Source organism: Hevea brasiliensis, chromosome 15, assembly GCF_030052815.1.
Source record: "Hevea brasiliensis isolate MT/VB/25A 57/8 chromosome 15, ASM3005281v1, whole genome shotgun sequence".
Lineage (NCBI taxonomy): Eukaryota > Viridiplantae > Streptophyta > Magnoliopsida > Malpighiales > Euphorbiaceae > Hevea > Hevea brasiliensis.
This window is the reverse complement of record NC_079507.1, coordinates 33,236,374-33,251,963: the sequence shown is the minus strand read 5'-3', so window position 1 is coordinate 33,251,963 and position 15,590 is coordinate 33,236,374. Positions and strand designations below refer to the sequence as shown.

Genomic DNA, 15,590 nt, shown 5'->3' with positions numbered 1-15,590 from the left:
AAGTTTTTTCACAAATATGAAAACCTTTTAATTGACATTAAGTCACAAATCCAATTTTTGGATATTTAAAACTACCGTAATTTTTGCAAAAATTCCGACAGAGTACCAACTGTATTTTGAGGAAATAGTTCTTCAAAACCTGCAAAGAAACACACTTCCAATATTTTCTCAATCACAACTCCAATACAAATCAATTTCATCCCAATCCCATACAAAATGCTCAACACAAAATCAACCGCAATTGAAACATCTCATTTTCGAAAAGAAAATAATTTATCATTCACAAAATACAAAAAGAATTATTTACATTAATTACAAAACTTACAAATATATTTAAATATTACAATAATTTTGCATTTTAATTATATACCCAAAATAATATTATAAAAGTTCTTATACAACTACTCAAATAAATTACATACATATAATTACATGCATACATCAAAATCAAACATACAAGAGTATACCTATACTATACTCAAAGCTAATTTCAATAAGTCTTCAAGGCGTAGCTACAGGAAATCTCACTCAGCTGCTCCGTCTTTACTTTCACCTGCGACAGCATACAAAACTATCGCTGAGTGGTGAACTCAGTGGTTCACAACTATAATTTAAAACATAGTATAATATACTTTAACAAAATCACAGCAAAGAATTTGGAAATCTGAATATTCATCAAATTCCAAAAATCATAATATTTGTTGCCAATAATGTAAATCATTTGTTAAAATTGTCAAGATTTTCAATTTATCAAATTGTCAAGATTTTCATTACCAATAATAATAGTCACTTGTTAAAATAACCTTGATCCAAATTTCAATTTCTCAAATCACAACTGAACAATAAAAATCATTCCTGCAATTATGGAAATAAATAATTATTTTAACAAAATTATTTGTGCACAATCTCATTTAAAATCACAATTTCTTATCAATCAAAACCCATTCTTTATCTTACTAACTATGCAAGACTAATCCGAAAGGGCCATCTTCGGGGTAATTCTAACTCCCTATGGTCGGGGAGGTCGAATCATCGTGCATAGTACAACACAATAATGTAACTTCCGACGAATCCATAATAAATACTTAGATCTAACCTCTAATAAGAGGAGAATCTAAGCCTGTGCACATATCATGGTATTCGAAACAAAATAAAGCTAACTCCATTGTCTCCTCAACAAATGAAGGAGATGGATAATAACTTAGTCAAGCATCTATAGTGAGATATAAAATAATATCATGCATTTCTTTATCCTTTTTGTGAGCATAAATCACAACACAATGTTAATTCAAGATCAATTCCAATATTCCATAATTTTTTTATGCTCATCACAATCCAAAACAAAATTCTGTATTTTATTCATGCAAATTGCCCTTCACAATTCAAAACATAATTTATTCAGTCCAAAATAATATTCAATAATTGTTGAAATAATATTTTACAAAACTAAAACCATGCTTGCTATACCGAATTCAATAATCATTAAAATAAATCCCATAATTGATAAATATAGTGCATAAGGAAAAATAAAATCATTTACTTACGTGAAATATTCAAAACAAATTCAATTAAAAACTAGTTGTGCATAAATCTCTTTTGTCGACTCAATTTACTCAAACTTTCGTTTCTTCTTCGAAGATCTCTTTCCAACTAAAACACATAAATTTAAAGTGCTTTAGTATCCATTTCTAATACTTAAATTCTAATAATTTTTTTGCAGACTTATCCTACCTATTACAGTTTATAAATTTTGGGTCTTTCACATTTTTGTGTATGGTGGCACTATTCATGATACTATTCAAGTCAAATTATTGACTTTTCTATACTTAATAGGTTTATTAGTTCTAATTGCACCCATATACCATATTTTGGGTGTCAATTTTGTTGGCATTGATTGCCAATTCAATTTCTAAGTCTTCTAAGAGAAATACAATTTTTCAGTTTTGGTCCCCTATTTTCTACTGTTCCATTGGTCTAGTTACTGTAAAAATTTGGCTAAGTATCCCTCATCGTCCTAACTTTATTTCCCTTTTTGAATCACTCCATTTGGAGTTTTGTAGCCCAAGTTATGCCTATTTTTCTAAGACTGGCCGGATTTGGTGTTACCAAGAATTCTCGGAATTTGGCAGTTTTTGGTGTATTGACTGCAGGTGATTTTTCAGATAGGTTATGGTCAAAATTTGAGTTTGTTTTCTTCATGAAAGTTTTAAGGCTATATCTCTTTCCATCAGTATAAAATTCAGGTCATTTGGACCTTCCTATACCAAATTATGGTCATTTACGTAACTATTGTTCATTTGGTCATTTTTGTACAGGGCAGTGTGCCCTAATCCGGATTTGGCCTAATTGTTTACTAAGTTATGATCATTTTCTGGGCATGATTCCTAGATGAAAAATGGTTCATCTTGTGTCTAGTTTCATTCCCAATTGATCTCACACCAATTAGGTTGGTAAGTTTTCAGTTTTTGTCCCTGAAAGGGACCTAGGTCAAGCTATCTGCATATTGACCCTAACTAATTCGAATTGCAATTTGGTTTTATTAATTCACACACACCACAAATGGTCCCATTTGACCATTTCTAACCCTCATCAAGATCATTTGTATCCATTGACCATTTTCTACAATTTTTCTTTTTCAAACCCTAAGTCAAGAATCCTAATTTTTCTAAGTGTTTCAATTTATACAATAAAAGTATCTAAACATTCTCTACACACTTAATTGAACTTGTATACATATTTTATCAAACCAAAACACATCAATTCACACTACCACCATAGCAGCCGAATTTCATTAGGGTTCTAACATGCTTGATTTTATTTCATTTTTCTCAATTTTCTAAGTTAATTCAAATATATATGCATGAATATAAGGAGAGATTAGATGATTTGAACTAACCTCTTTATGTAGCTTCTCCCTCTTCAATTTTTCCAACTTCTTGAATTTTTCTTTCTTTAATCTTCTTTTCAAGGCTCAATTACTAGTTTTCTTTAAGGAAAGTAGGGGATTTGGGGTTGAATTTAGGGTTTAGGAAGCTTAACCATAAGCTTCCATGGTGGAAATTAAGAGAAATTTGAGAGAGAGAGAGATGAGTGAAGTGTCGCGGCAAAGAGAAGTCGAAGAAGACCAAAATTATTCTTTTAATTTTCATTTTATTTTCTTTATACTTATCCATAATTAGTTAATTAAATTATAATTACTTTTTTGATGTCATGCTTACCTCACTAGGATAATGTCATAAAAATTTATTTTCTTTTCTTTTCCTTTATTTTTCCATAGTTCTTTAATTTAATTTCCGATTTCAAAATTTTTCTTTTTTCCGATTTTATTAGACAGTTAGGTCAGGAGTCAGCTCTAGGGGTGAATTGACCAAACTGCCCCTCGCTGGTTCAATCCGATTTGTAAGTTATTCGATATTTCTTTTGGATCCTTGACCTAATTATTTGTCCTGCTTAACAACTCTTTTTCGTGATTTTCTCTTTTCCACTGTGTTCGCAATAGTCTTAAGGACCGTAGTGTCACATTTTCCAATTCAGAATTCGGGTTACGATTGACCTCGCAGTCATTTCCCGGGAAGGTCACCCATCGCTATGACTCCTGGCTCATTTAACTTTTTATGCTTTGTTTTTCTTCTTTATACTTAACCTTCTAGTCAGCACTATTTATTTTCATTTAGGGTTTAGTCAGCACTATTTATTTTCATTTAGGGTTTTTCTAGGTGTCTTAACATGTTCTAATCCTCTTAATTGTCCGGATCGACACCGATTACTGAAACAATAAAATATACCAGGCTATGCAAATAGGGGTGTTATAATTCTCCCCCCTCTTAAAATAAATTTCGTCTCGAAATTTTACCTGGTGTCAGTCTCTGAACAGCTGTGGGTGCTGTCTCCTCATGTCCTCCTCTCGTTCCCAAGTAGCTTCCTGGCTCAAATGATGGTTTCCACAATACTTTAACTAATACTATTTACTCATCGATTGCTCACCTCATGTGCCAAGTTTCTTATGAGCTTCTGTCATAAGTTAAATTCAAATTCATTTCAATTTTAGAGGTAAGCAAATCTGTGTGCTAGTGAATCCACTTTTTCTAGGACCTCGTATGATCCTATGGGTGAGAACTTAGTTTTCCTCTTTTCTTATCAAATTTCTTGATCATTTGATGCAACCTTCAGTTTAGTTTGGAATATTTTAGTCTTTTCTTATTGTTGTTTTAGCAAATATTTTCCTTTGTAGTCTTTTTTTTTTTTTAAATGACCTTGTTGGTCATATATGAACTGCTTATATATTTATTGGCCATAGGTCCATAACCATTATCTTACCATCTCTATTTATGACCAAGGCCTATGTGTCATTTTGCACTATCTTGTTTACTTTTATTTAACTTATTTTTTTCTTGATAAAATAGTTCGGGATATCGTTACGCGTCTTAAGTAGGTTGTTTGCCCTGGTGGCAATTCCTCATCTAGTGTTTTTCTCATTTCTTACTATTTTATTTGTTTCCCTTTTTTTTTTTTCATTCCACAACTTAACTTAAATTATTTTATTCCTCAATCTTATCTTCTTCCTTAACTTGACTATCAAGTCATGATTTAGCACCCTTTATCATCCCTAATAAATCCGTTATACTTTAATATTACTTTGATTTAGTCCTTTGACCATTCTAGTCAACACTTGAACTAATATTCATAACGTTTCTTTATTATATTTGCACTAACTATTCTAATTTTTACTTTCACAACACTTTTATCTATTGATATTCTATAGCTTATTTTGCACTAATGTCTAGTCATTACTTCCTTTTGTACTGAACTATAACCTTTCGATATTCTAACTTAGAGTTTTAAATCCCGGGATAGGATTTTCAAACTCCCTTCCAATAATAAAATTCTGTCCCAGCAGAATTTTACCAAAACAAATGCCGTTTGCAATAATCCTCATCTTAGTGCACTATTGGGTAGTATATAGCTCTACACAATAATCTCAAGTCAATACTGTAATCTACAGCTTACAGTACAAACATTAAAAACATTGCATAGTTACTACGATACATTCCAATAGATCAAACTTTCCTACATTTTAATCTTTTCGAATTCACTAATATCCAAAACTTATTCTGATTACCTCATCCATTGACAATTACTAACAGTAACATTTTTGCCCTCATCTAGAGCAATTATATTACTATAACTTACTTTTAAATTCTCTTGCCTTATATTAAATAGGCTCACTAATTAACTTATAAATTATTATATACTAATAATTACATTTCGCTGGCAAACTCTTTCAAAACTAATTTCAATCAAACTTGTTGTCGTAGTCCTTATCCTCAAGGAATAGTCATTAAAGAATCAAAATTTATTTCTATGTAAAGAAATAGCAGCATAACATATAATTCTAACACTAACGTACAATTAAGTAGTGCTGGGATCAATTAAAAATTTATTTCTTCCTTCTATAGATTAAAAACTTACCAGCAGCTATGTCTGAAGTTTCTGCTTTTCCTTCTTGGTGCATAGTAGATGCTCTGGCTGATGCGTTACTATGATCGGGTGGATTCGCTGTGCTTGGATTGCGAGGAATACCAACTTTATTTATAGCTTGGCCCTGACCGACTGTCTGTGAACTCCAGAGAGCAGATCGAGGTGCTCTAGTACAATCTCTAACAAAGTGTCCATGTTCACCACAATTGTAGTAAGCTCTAGTGGCCTTACAATACATACCCCTGTGTAACTTGTCACATACCTCACAGACACGGGTAGGGTAAGAACTTCTGATTCTGTGCCGATGAGTTCTCAACTGCTTTTGCCCTGAAGATCCGCCTCTGTCAGATCCATAACCACTAGGCTCTCCAGTATTCTTTTTCCCAAATTACTATTAGAACTTTGACCAGTCCGTTCCCCACTTTTTCCTTTTTCATGTAGCTCTTGCGGGGGTTAGGTTTTTGCTTGAGCTTGGGCTGACAGATGATCAGCCATTTGTTGAAAGAAAGTAGCCATTTGTTGAGCCATTTGTGCGGTAATTTGTACCAGTGGAACTGGTACAGCCAGATTTTCTATACTCTGAGGAGTTGAGGCCTCCCCTTGTGCCTCAACTGCAACTAGTTATTCTACTAATTTATCTCTCTCTTCCATTCTATTCACAAAATCTTCTTTTCCCGAGATAACCTATACAAGGAGATTTCTCTCCGTCAATTCATATTTATGATGCAAATGTACTATATGTATCAAACATTTGAATAGTTGTCTTTATAAATAAAATATTTCAAATTCACAGTTCAAAATTTATTTTAAAACCATTGCTCTGATACCACTAAACATGTCATACTTTACCCCGAAGTGCACCTAATGAATTACCGTACTTCGCCTACCGATAACCCATTAAATATACTACAAAGGATTTTGAAACAATTTCTATTCATTTGTAAGCTGGTGGGTAAATTTTCAGTTTTGGTCCCTGAAAGGGACCTAGGTCAAGCTGTCTGCATATTGACCCCAACCAATCCAAATTGCAATTTGGTTCTATCAATTCACACACATCACAAATGGTCCCATTTGACCATTTCTAACCCTCATTAAGATCATTTGCATCCATTGACTATTTTCTACAATTTTTCTTTTCCAAACCCTAAGTCAAGAACCTAATTTTTCAAAGTATTTCAATTTATGTAATTCAAGTATCTAAACATTCTCTACACACTTAATTGAACTTGTATACATATTTTATCAAACCAAAACACATCATTTCACACTACTACCATGGTAGCCGAATTTCATTAGGGTTCTAACATGCTTGATTTTATTTCATTTTTCTCAATTTTTTAAGTTAATTCAAGTATATATGCATGAATAGAAGGAGAGATTAGATGATTTGAACTAACCTCTTTATGTAACTTCTCCCTCTTCAATTTTTCCACCTTCTTCTTGAATTTTTCTTTCTTCAATCTTCTTTTCAAGGCTCAATTACTAGTTTTCTTTAAGGAAAGTAGGGGATTTAGGATTTAGGAAGCTTAACCATAGGCTTCCATGGTGGAAATTAAGAGAAATTTGTGAGAAAGAGAGATGAGTGAAGTGTGGCGGCGAAGAGAGGTGGAAGAAGACCAAAATTATGCTTTTAATTTTCATTTTATTTTCTTTATAGTTATCCATAATTAGTTAATTAAATTATAATTACTTTTTTGATGTCATGCTTACCTCACTAGGATGATGTCATAAAAATTTATTTTCTTTTCTTTTCTTTTCCTTTATTTTTCTATAGTTTTTTAATTTAATTTTCGATTTTGAAATTTTCTTTTCTCCTATCTTATTGGACAGTTAGGTTAGAAGTCAGCTCTAGGAGTGAATTGACCAAATTGCCCCTCGCTGGTTCAATCCAGTTTGCAAGTTATTTGATATTTCTTCCGGATCCCTGACCTAATTATTTGACCTGTTTAACGACTCTTTTTCGTGATTTTCTCTTTTCTACTGTGTTCGTAATAGTCCTAAAGATCGTAGCGTCACATTTTTCAGTTCAGAATTCGGGTTACGATTGACCTCGCAATCATTTCCCAATATGTTTGTCATAATTTCATAATGTCAGATGGTATGAGACTCACTAATCCACTTTCATTAATATCTCATCCTAATCCATAAAAACAAACAAAAGTGACAGTCTGCTTAGCTAAATCATACCTAATAAAGTATCCTCGATTGTGAACTATAATTTATAGTACTTATGCTAGATTGGTCCATCACTCATATTCTTAACCTCTTAAGAATGAAACATTTAATAAGCTACTGAAGGATATTTTCAATTAAATATAAGCCATTTAAATTGAAATATGTTTTCATTAATTAGGAATTATTATTTATAAGATACAATTACAAGTTATGCTCTAGGACATGCTATTAACAAGTAGATGACAAGTGAAATAAAGTTAGTTTATTGAGTACTCTTGCTAGAAAAGGTAATTAGTACAGTAAGGGTTTGAGTGCCATCTTCCAAAATACTGTGAAGGATGAAGACACAAAGAAAGAGATGATGGGTATTGAAAAAGATTAAAAAAAAAAAAAAAAAAAAAAAAAAAAAAAAAGAAAGAAAAGAGGGAAAACAAGAGAAATGAGTTAAGCATTATTCATCAAATCACAATATGTTGTTAATTGAAAGTGGAGATTTCTTTTTTCTTCAAGTTTGGCTTGTGCTTTTGGCACTATAGGGATCTATCATTAAGTTGGACTATATTGATGTGACCAAGTAGTTAGAGAGCTTTGTTAACAACATTTTGTATATAGTCTCTTTATAAATGAGTATGTAACACAGAGGAAGAAAAGGATAACAAGTAAGTTATAGAGGTTAATGTAAGCTAGTCACAAGAGCTTGCAACTCCATTAAACTAGTTAATAAAGAAGAATGACAAGTCAATGTGGTCAAAGACTTGTGAGGATATGTTTTTGGAAGCTCAAGATGATGTTATGTTAGCATATGTATAGGCTACAACAACAAATGCATGTCTTAAAATGGTGCCTTTATGCCCTCCTCAGTCTTGTCCTAATAAAAGTAAAACCCACAGTTGAGGAGGACAATGGAAAGGGGTATAATAGGGTTAAGTACTAGCTTCATGTTAATGGTGATGCAACTTCCCTATAGCGTTAGAAGATTGATTACCTAATATAGAAACTAGGGGGAGGAGTTTGTAATTGTCGCATGGTGTGACATGTAGTGCCCATTAGGTTTGGAAAGAAAGATGGTGACGTATAGAATAAGTTGTAGAGAGCTTGAATAGAAGTGTCTCATACATTATAATGTATGAGTGGATGTAAATGGCCTAATGAATAAACAGGAAACTCCCATCTCAGCGAGGGAGGAGGAAAATGGTCATCTTAGGGTGGTTTTAAATGGAGTAAAACACAAAACAATAGGTCACAATCTTTTGATTTGATATGTTACTTGCGTACCTAACATGTAGAGAGTCTTGCTAGGGCTTTGGTGGTCAATGAGACAGCCAGTGGCTTTTGGGTAGAGTGCCTATAAGAACAATTATAGTAGGATGAAATCTTAGGGCACTACATGGTAAGGAGTGTATATCACCTCCCTATTGAACATAGATTGAAGGGATAGTCAAAGACGGCTCAGCTTACCACAATAGCTAAGGAATGACCGAATGTGACAACTTCGCTTTAAATGGATATTGATAGTTATTGGAACATGAAAAAGTTAGTTAGAAATGTAGTGCATTTGAGAGTCTAAATAGAACTTAAGGAACGAGGACCCACACTTATTCCACTAATGTTCTTTCTTGCTTTTTATTTTCAAAATAGAGGACGAATTTTCTTTAGGAGGAAGAATGCAACAACCTAAATTAAAAAAATATATATCATATTTTTTAGTATTATTTATTATTAATTTATTAGAATTATTAATATTATAGGAATTTATCATTATTATATCATGTTAACTGTGTTCTAAAAGGAAATTTAATTTGATTATATTAATAAGTTATTATTTATTTATATTTTGATTTGTTAATATTTTAAATGATTAATTTAATTAATTCATAATATATTATATTTTATTAGAAACAAGTTATATTATATATATTATAAATATACTATTTTAAAAAATAATAACATAAACATGATTAATGAACCAAGAAAATGACCCTTTTTATCATTTTTCCTATATCTAGTCTCATTTCTTTCATCCCATTCCCACGGCCCTTAACCATTTTATTTCCTCTTACTAGCATTCTCTAGTGCCAGTGCTACACTAGGAAGCTCTAGCACATCTAGCTAACCAAAATTAATAGCGTTTGATAGTCCAATAATAGGAATAATGACAAAAATGATGGAGGAGAGGGACTTATGATGCCAAAAGTTTGAACTCCATTTTCAAACATTCTTGGCCTCTAAGCGATGTGTAGCTAATAGAAACATATTCCCTTGACACTAGATATGGACTGCGGCCAACGATGTGAAGGCTGGAAACTTGCAGTGGAAGGAAAACTTGGCTAGATAGCAATTTTAAAATTTCAAATTCACGTAAGCATTTCAACAAACACTTGGTACGCAATATTCAAAACAAGCATCTTATACAATAAAGTGGTAAAACCATCATAATCATTGTGATAAGGAGATTGCTATCAACCCAATTTTGAGTAGAAAACACAAAAACAAGAAAACAATATAAGGATCATGAGTTTTACCTCTTGATGCACGAAATCACCATTCCTCCTCAAATGGTTGAAGGTCTCTAATTGTTGACCCTCTGATTTGTCCACACAAGCCTCCATGATCAAGATTCTCCAACTCTTGAAGAAACCCCCCTAAGGAATCCTTCCATGGCTGGCCACCATTGCAAAGGTTAGGGCTTTATAAGCTAGATGGACTTGTGTTCTTCTCAAATTTTTGTCCTACCAAAATAAAGCCAACAATAAAAGCCCAACTTAATTAATTCTCAGCCCATAAGAATTAGCCCATATCCATCTTATGGACAAGGCCTTATCCATCTCATGGACGATTCATCTTCTCGTATTTAATTTGAGCTTACCAATTTATATCTCATATAAATTAAGTCCAAAGTAATTATTTTGTCGCTTCTCTATGTTTTAGGACTTCCCATTTTATATCTCATATAAAATAAATTTAAAACTTATAATTTACCCATTAATGTATTTCCTAAATACATATCACCATTTATGTGAATTTGATTTCAAGACATACTAAGGACTTTATAATCTAATTGCAAACCAAATTCATTACTTTAATTAATCAATTAAACACTTTAATTTATTAGTCAAATTAATTTATATCTTGACCACTTTAGCACTATTGTGTGTGACTTCCTAGGTTTATAACTAATTAATAATGAGATTATAATATCAACACTTTCATATTATTAGAAACTCTTTTCTACACCAAGACTGAAATACCCATATTATCCTTGGCTCTCTAAGTCATAATTGACACTTAGCATAGTGTGTTATGACTACTCAACTAGTAATGAATGTTATTCTTGTTTCACCAACATTTCATGAACCTTGATCATACATACCATGCACTAGAATCTCTTTATTACAAAGTATTGATCTTAACTAGAGTCATTATTCATATCAAACCCTAATTGTTTAGACCATATGACCTCATATTGATTTTAATTCTTAATCAATAAGACTTACAATTGTAAACACTTTTTTTTTTTTTTATTAAGTCTATTAACCTAGGTCAAGGATTTTGCTTAATCAAGAATGACCAGATAGCATAGGATTTTATCCCTGTTTACTCAGGGTATTGAATTTCATTTTGACTGAATACCTATCTCCATGCATAACTAACTTGAACCAGCACATGTTGATATACCATTATGTTGTACAAGTATGTAAGCGTTATCAAACTTAAGCAACCTATACATGAGATAATTATGTCATCTCAAGTTAGGAGATTATATGTACTATTATTATCTAGATGGCAATTCATTGATAAGAGTGAACCCATGTAAATGTTATCTAAGAATCACTTGTTTGACCTACTTATGTTATAAGTGCCCACTATATTTGTTCTGGCATCAAACTCGCTATTCCACTTTTATTAGTATCCATTCTAATCCGTTGAAGAAAATAGAGGTGACAGTCAAACTGGATAAATCGTGGCCAGTGATGTATCTTCAATTATGAACAATCATTTAAAGTACTTGTACTAGACAATTCAGTCAATCATATTCTTAACACTTGAGAATGGAATCTTTAACAAGGTACTTATGGACTTATTCAATTAACCTAAAACTCATTTTATTGATTAAAAGAATATTATTATGCCATTTATGGTGATTAATATTTACAATATACAACATTAGAGCATTACTCTAGGGCATACTACTGGCAATCTCCCACTTGTGCTAGAGCCAAATGCTATAGTATGCAAGACCCCTCTTTTCAAGATGACCATCTAACTGTCATTAACCTATGTCTTAAGTAAATGGATTAGTTGTGTTATAAGCTAATGCTATCCTGAGCGCTCTGATTATATGATATAGCTTTTATAGGAGTTTGAATTTTAGGTGAGACCTTAATTCCTTTGCCTGAGCTAAAGCACTGCTATTGTCATGGTATAGTGTAACACTCTCACTGTAGCAATTCCGTACATTCTACTGTTCCGGTGACCGGTGTCAGTCCGGACAGCTAGAACATCTGAAAAAATATTTAGACTAGAGTGAAAAGTCATAAATAACTTAAATAATAATAAGAAAAATTTAAGAAAAATTTTAGAAATAAAATACAAACAAGTTAAATGTGACGGTGCCCTAGCGATGGGTGACCGTACGGGGAAGTATCGGTAAAGACAGTACAGACCCTAGACCCGGAGAAAAATTCATGAAATAATTTTTGAGACTCCAGAGAAGAGTCATTGAGGTTTCTATGACATTAGAATGCCAAGAAAAGGTTTAGAAAAATTTTTCAATCGGTATAGACAATTTTAGTCTGTTAAGCCAAACGGGCATTTTGGTCATTTCGTCTTCAGAGATAATTTTTTGCCAACTTATCCAATTAAGTAAATAAATTATATGACATAAAATATGAACTAATATTGATGAAAAATTAATTAAAAATGAGTAAAGAAATAAGAAAGAAAAAGAAAACAAAAATGAGATTAAATGCTAATTATGACATAAGCTTAAAGTAAAATGATGTAATTAAAATATTTTGGCCAATAAAAATTAAATAAATACATATAAGAAGATAAGAGAGAGTTGAAGGAAACAAATTAAAAATTAAAAGCCATCTTCTTCATTTTTTTTTCAAGATAGCCGAGTCTCTTTCATGGTGAGCTTTCACCATTTTTGTCAAGCTTGAGCTTGATTTCTCCTTCATTCTTCCACCAAAATCTATAACTCCTTCCATCAAAAATTAATTCTACACTTAGACTAAGCTATTGACAACCAAGAAAAGAGGGAAAGAGAAAGTTTTTCACAAGTCCAAGAAGTGCCACTTCAAGGTTAGTGCTAAATCTCTTCTCTATTTACATTTTTTATTTGAACTTTGAGTTAAGTTAGAAAATGGAGAAAATTTGAAGAAAATATACATGTTAGGGACATTCAAATTTTCAGCAGCCATGGGGGAAGGTTGAGAATTGTTGATTTGATTGAATTAAATTGCTTGGGAATGATGTTTGATAATTATATTAGAATTAGATGTTGATTTGTGTATGTTTGATGAAGTAATGGATTGTTAGGGTTAGCGTTTTGAGATTTAATTGAGGATTTAATGCTTAGATGTTTAATTTAAGTTCTAATGGTTAATTAGTGATCATTTGATGAATTTTGACCTTAAAATGGAGACCATTGTGGCATTGGAATTGAAATGGGTGTGCTGCCCTTGGTAACTTGCAAGACTGGTTGTGAGTCCAGTAGGTTTGGGCAGCCATAAATGGAGTTGTATACGTTCAATTGGTGCAAGGCTAATTGGACATGAAACTAGACACATAATGACACAACTTTGGTGAAGAAATCCTACCCAGAAAACCAAACTAATTTGACCTAAAAATTACCCTAATCTGGGTGACCAACAGGCTGTCCCTGGAAAATGACTAAATGAACAGTGTTTGTTCAAATGGTCATAACACAGTGTAGGCAAGTTCAATTAATCTGCAATTTTACCAGCAGAAAGTTGAGACATAGCCCTACAACTTTCATGAAGAACACAAATCAAAATTCTGACCATAACCTAGTCAAATTGCCAACCAAATTTAGGTCACTAAATCTAGTAGAACCAAATTGCCTAGAAATTCTGGATACAGGTTAATCCGGCCAGTTATGGTAAAATGACCATAACTTGAGCTACAAAACTCCAAATGGAATGATTCAAAAAAAGAAATATAACTAGACACAATAAGGAACAACTTTCATGCAGATAATTTTATCAAATTCTTACTGTACAAATGACCAATGGAACAGTAAACTTGGTGCTTGAAATTTTAAAATTATGAATAACTAACACTAAGCTTTGAAATGGTATTGGCAATCAATACCAACAAAAATAAAATGCAAAATGTGGTATCTTGGAGAACTTAAGTTCAATAAATTCATTATGTATAAAAAAAGTCAACATTTTGGTTGACTAGTAAGGTGAATAGTAATCAAAATGATTAGCAAACTAAAATGAAGACCTAGAACCAATTCTAAGCTTAAATGCTTAGAATCGTATGACAAATGTGGACTATGCATCCTAGTCAAAATCGTTAAAGGGAAATTAAGGCCATAAATTTGAAATCCATGAAATGTTCATGGATTGCTTGAAACATGAAAAGTAAGTCACCTAATTGATGTGAATAGATAGTTAGGGCTTATATGCCCATCACAAATAGAATTCATAAAATGTTAGTAATTCAACTTGAAATATAAAATTTATAATTACATAAGTAGATTTTTGAATGTATAAATGAGAAAGGAAAAAAATGTTTTGAATACAATGGTACATGTAAACCATTGTTTTGAATTGTGATCAATATGAATGACATAATGAATGAATAAATGAATCATATTAATGTATGAATAAGACATTAGTTCTCATTATTGTAAAAAGGAAAAGTACTTTGAGTACAATGGTATAAAAGGATAATTGATGTGAATTGTGATCATATAAATGATCAAATAAATGTATGAATTATAATTGAAATTTATCATGAAATAATGAAGTCATAAAACACAATATATTAATATTTAATGATATTCTGTGCCCTTGTATTGCCTAGACATGTGTGTCAGATTGGATAGTTTGGCATGCCAATAGGGTATTGTTTTAGCAGTACTGCGAAAGGCTTTATGCCCGTATTCATGGCTTTATACCCGCATTCATGGCTTTATGCCAACATTCATGTCTTTTATGCTCGATTATGTGCTATCATGGCTTTTTAGCTATACTGACTACATACGTGGTTGACGTTCTGCGTCCCATGATATGACAGCCCGAGACACCGCGATGTCCAGTGCCAACGACCCGTTATCCCATTTAGTCAGCCTGTCATAGGTTGCTTGGGCAGTCTAATTCATTAAAATAAATTACGAATATTAGCAATTAAAAATGCTAGAAAGCAAATAAATGAGTAAGAATTTTTGAAATAAATTAGATTAGCACCAAAAATTTATTCCTTAGAATGATCTGAAGTAAATTAAATTAGTTCTAAAAATTTTAAATATTACGAAATGATTGTAAACAACTTAAAAAGTATCAAGAAAGTGATAAAAAGACTAGTAGAAGAATTATAATGTGACACCCCTTACCCGTCTACAGTATGTCCGAGTAAGATATGTCACACGATGTACCGGAACACTCTACTTTATCTCAGTCATTTTTATTCTTCCTTAATTTACTTTTATCATAGTTTTGAATATAATTTATGAAATATAATTCATTTAAGTCATTTATTGAAATTATAATTTATTTGAGGTTCCGAAAATTTTATAGAAAATCCGGCAGAGTACCGGCTAAAAATGGAGAAAACAGTTCTTCGGAACCTGTGAAAAACACTTCCAATAATCATATTCAATCATTCTCAAACTCTAATATCAAAATCTCAATATGTTTTTCAATAACATTTCCATTTCTCAATCATTCATCTCATGTAAT

The 15,590-nt window shown here is 31.8% G+C and overlaps 1 long non-coding RNA gene across 1 annotated transcript; it reads right to left on the bottom strand.

The window, feature by feature from the left end:
• Nucleotides 1-288: 288 nt before the first annotated feature.
• LOC110663315 (uncharacterized) lies at nt 289-10,439 on the bottom strand. Its single transcript, XR_002496518.2, has 2 exons — nt 10,176-10,439; nt 289-553 (listed from the first exon to the last, which is right to left on the bottom strand). It is a non-coding gene; the product is annotated as an uncharacterized LOC110663315 (long non-coding RNA).
• Between the last annotated feature and the right edge of the window lie 5,151 nt (nt 10,440-15,590).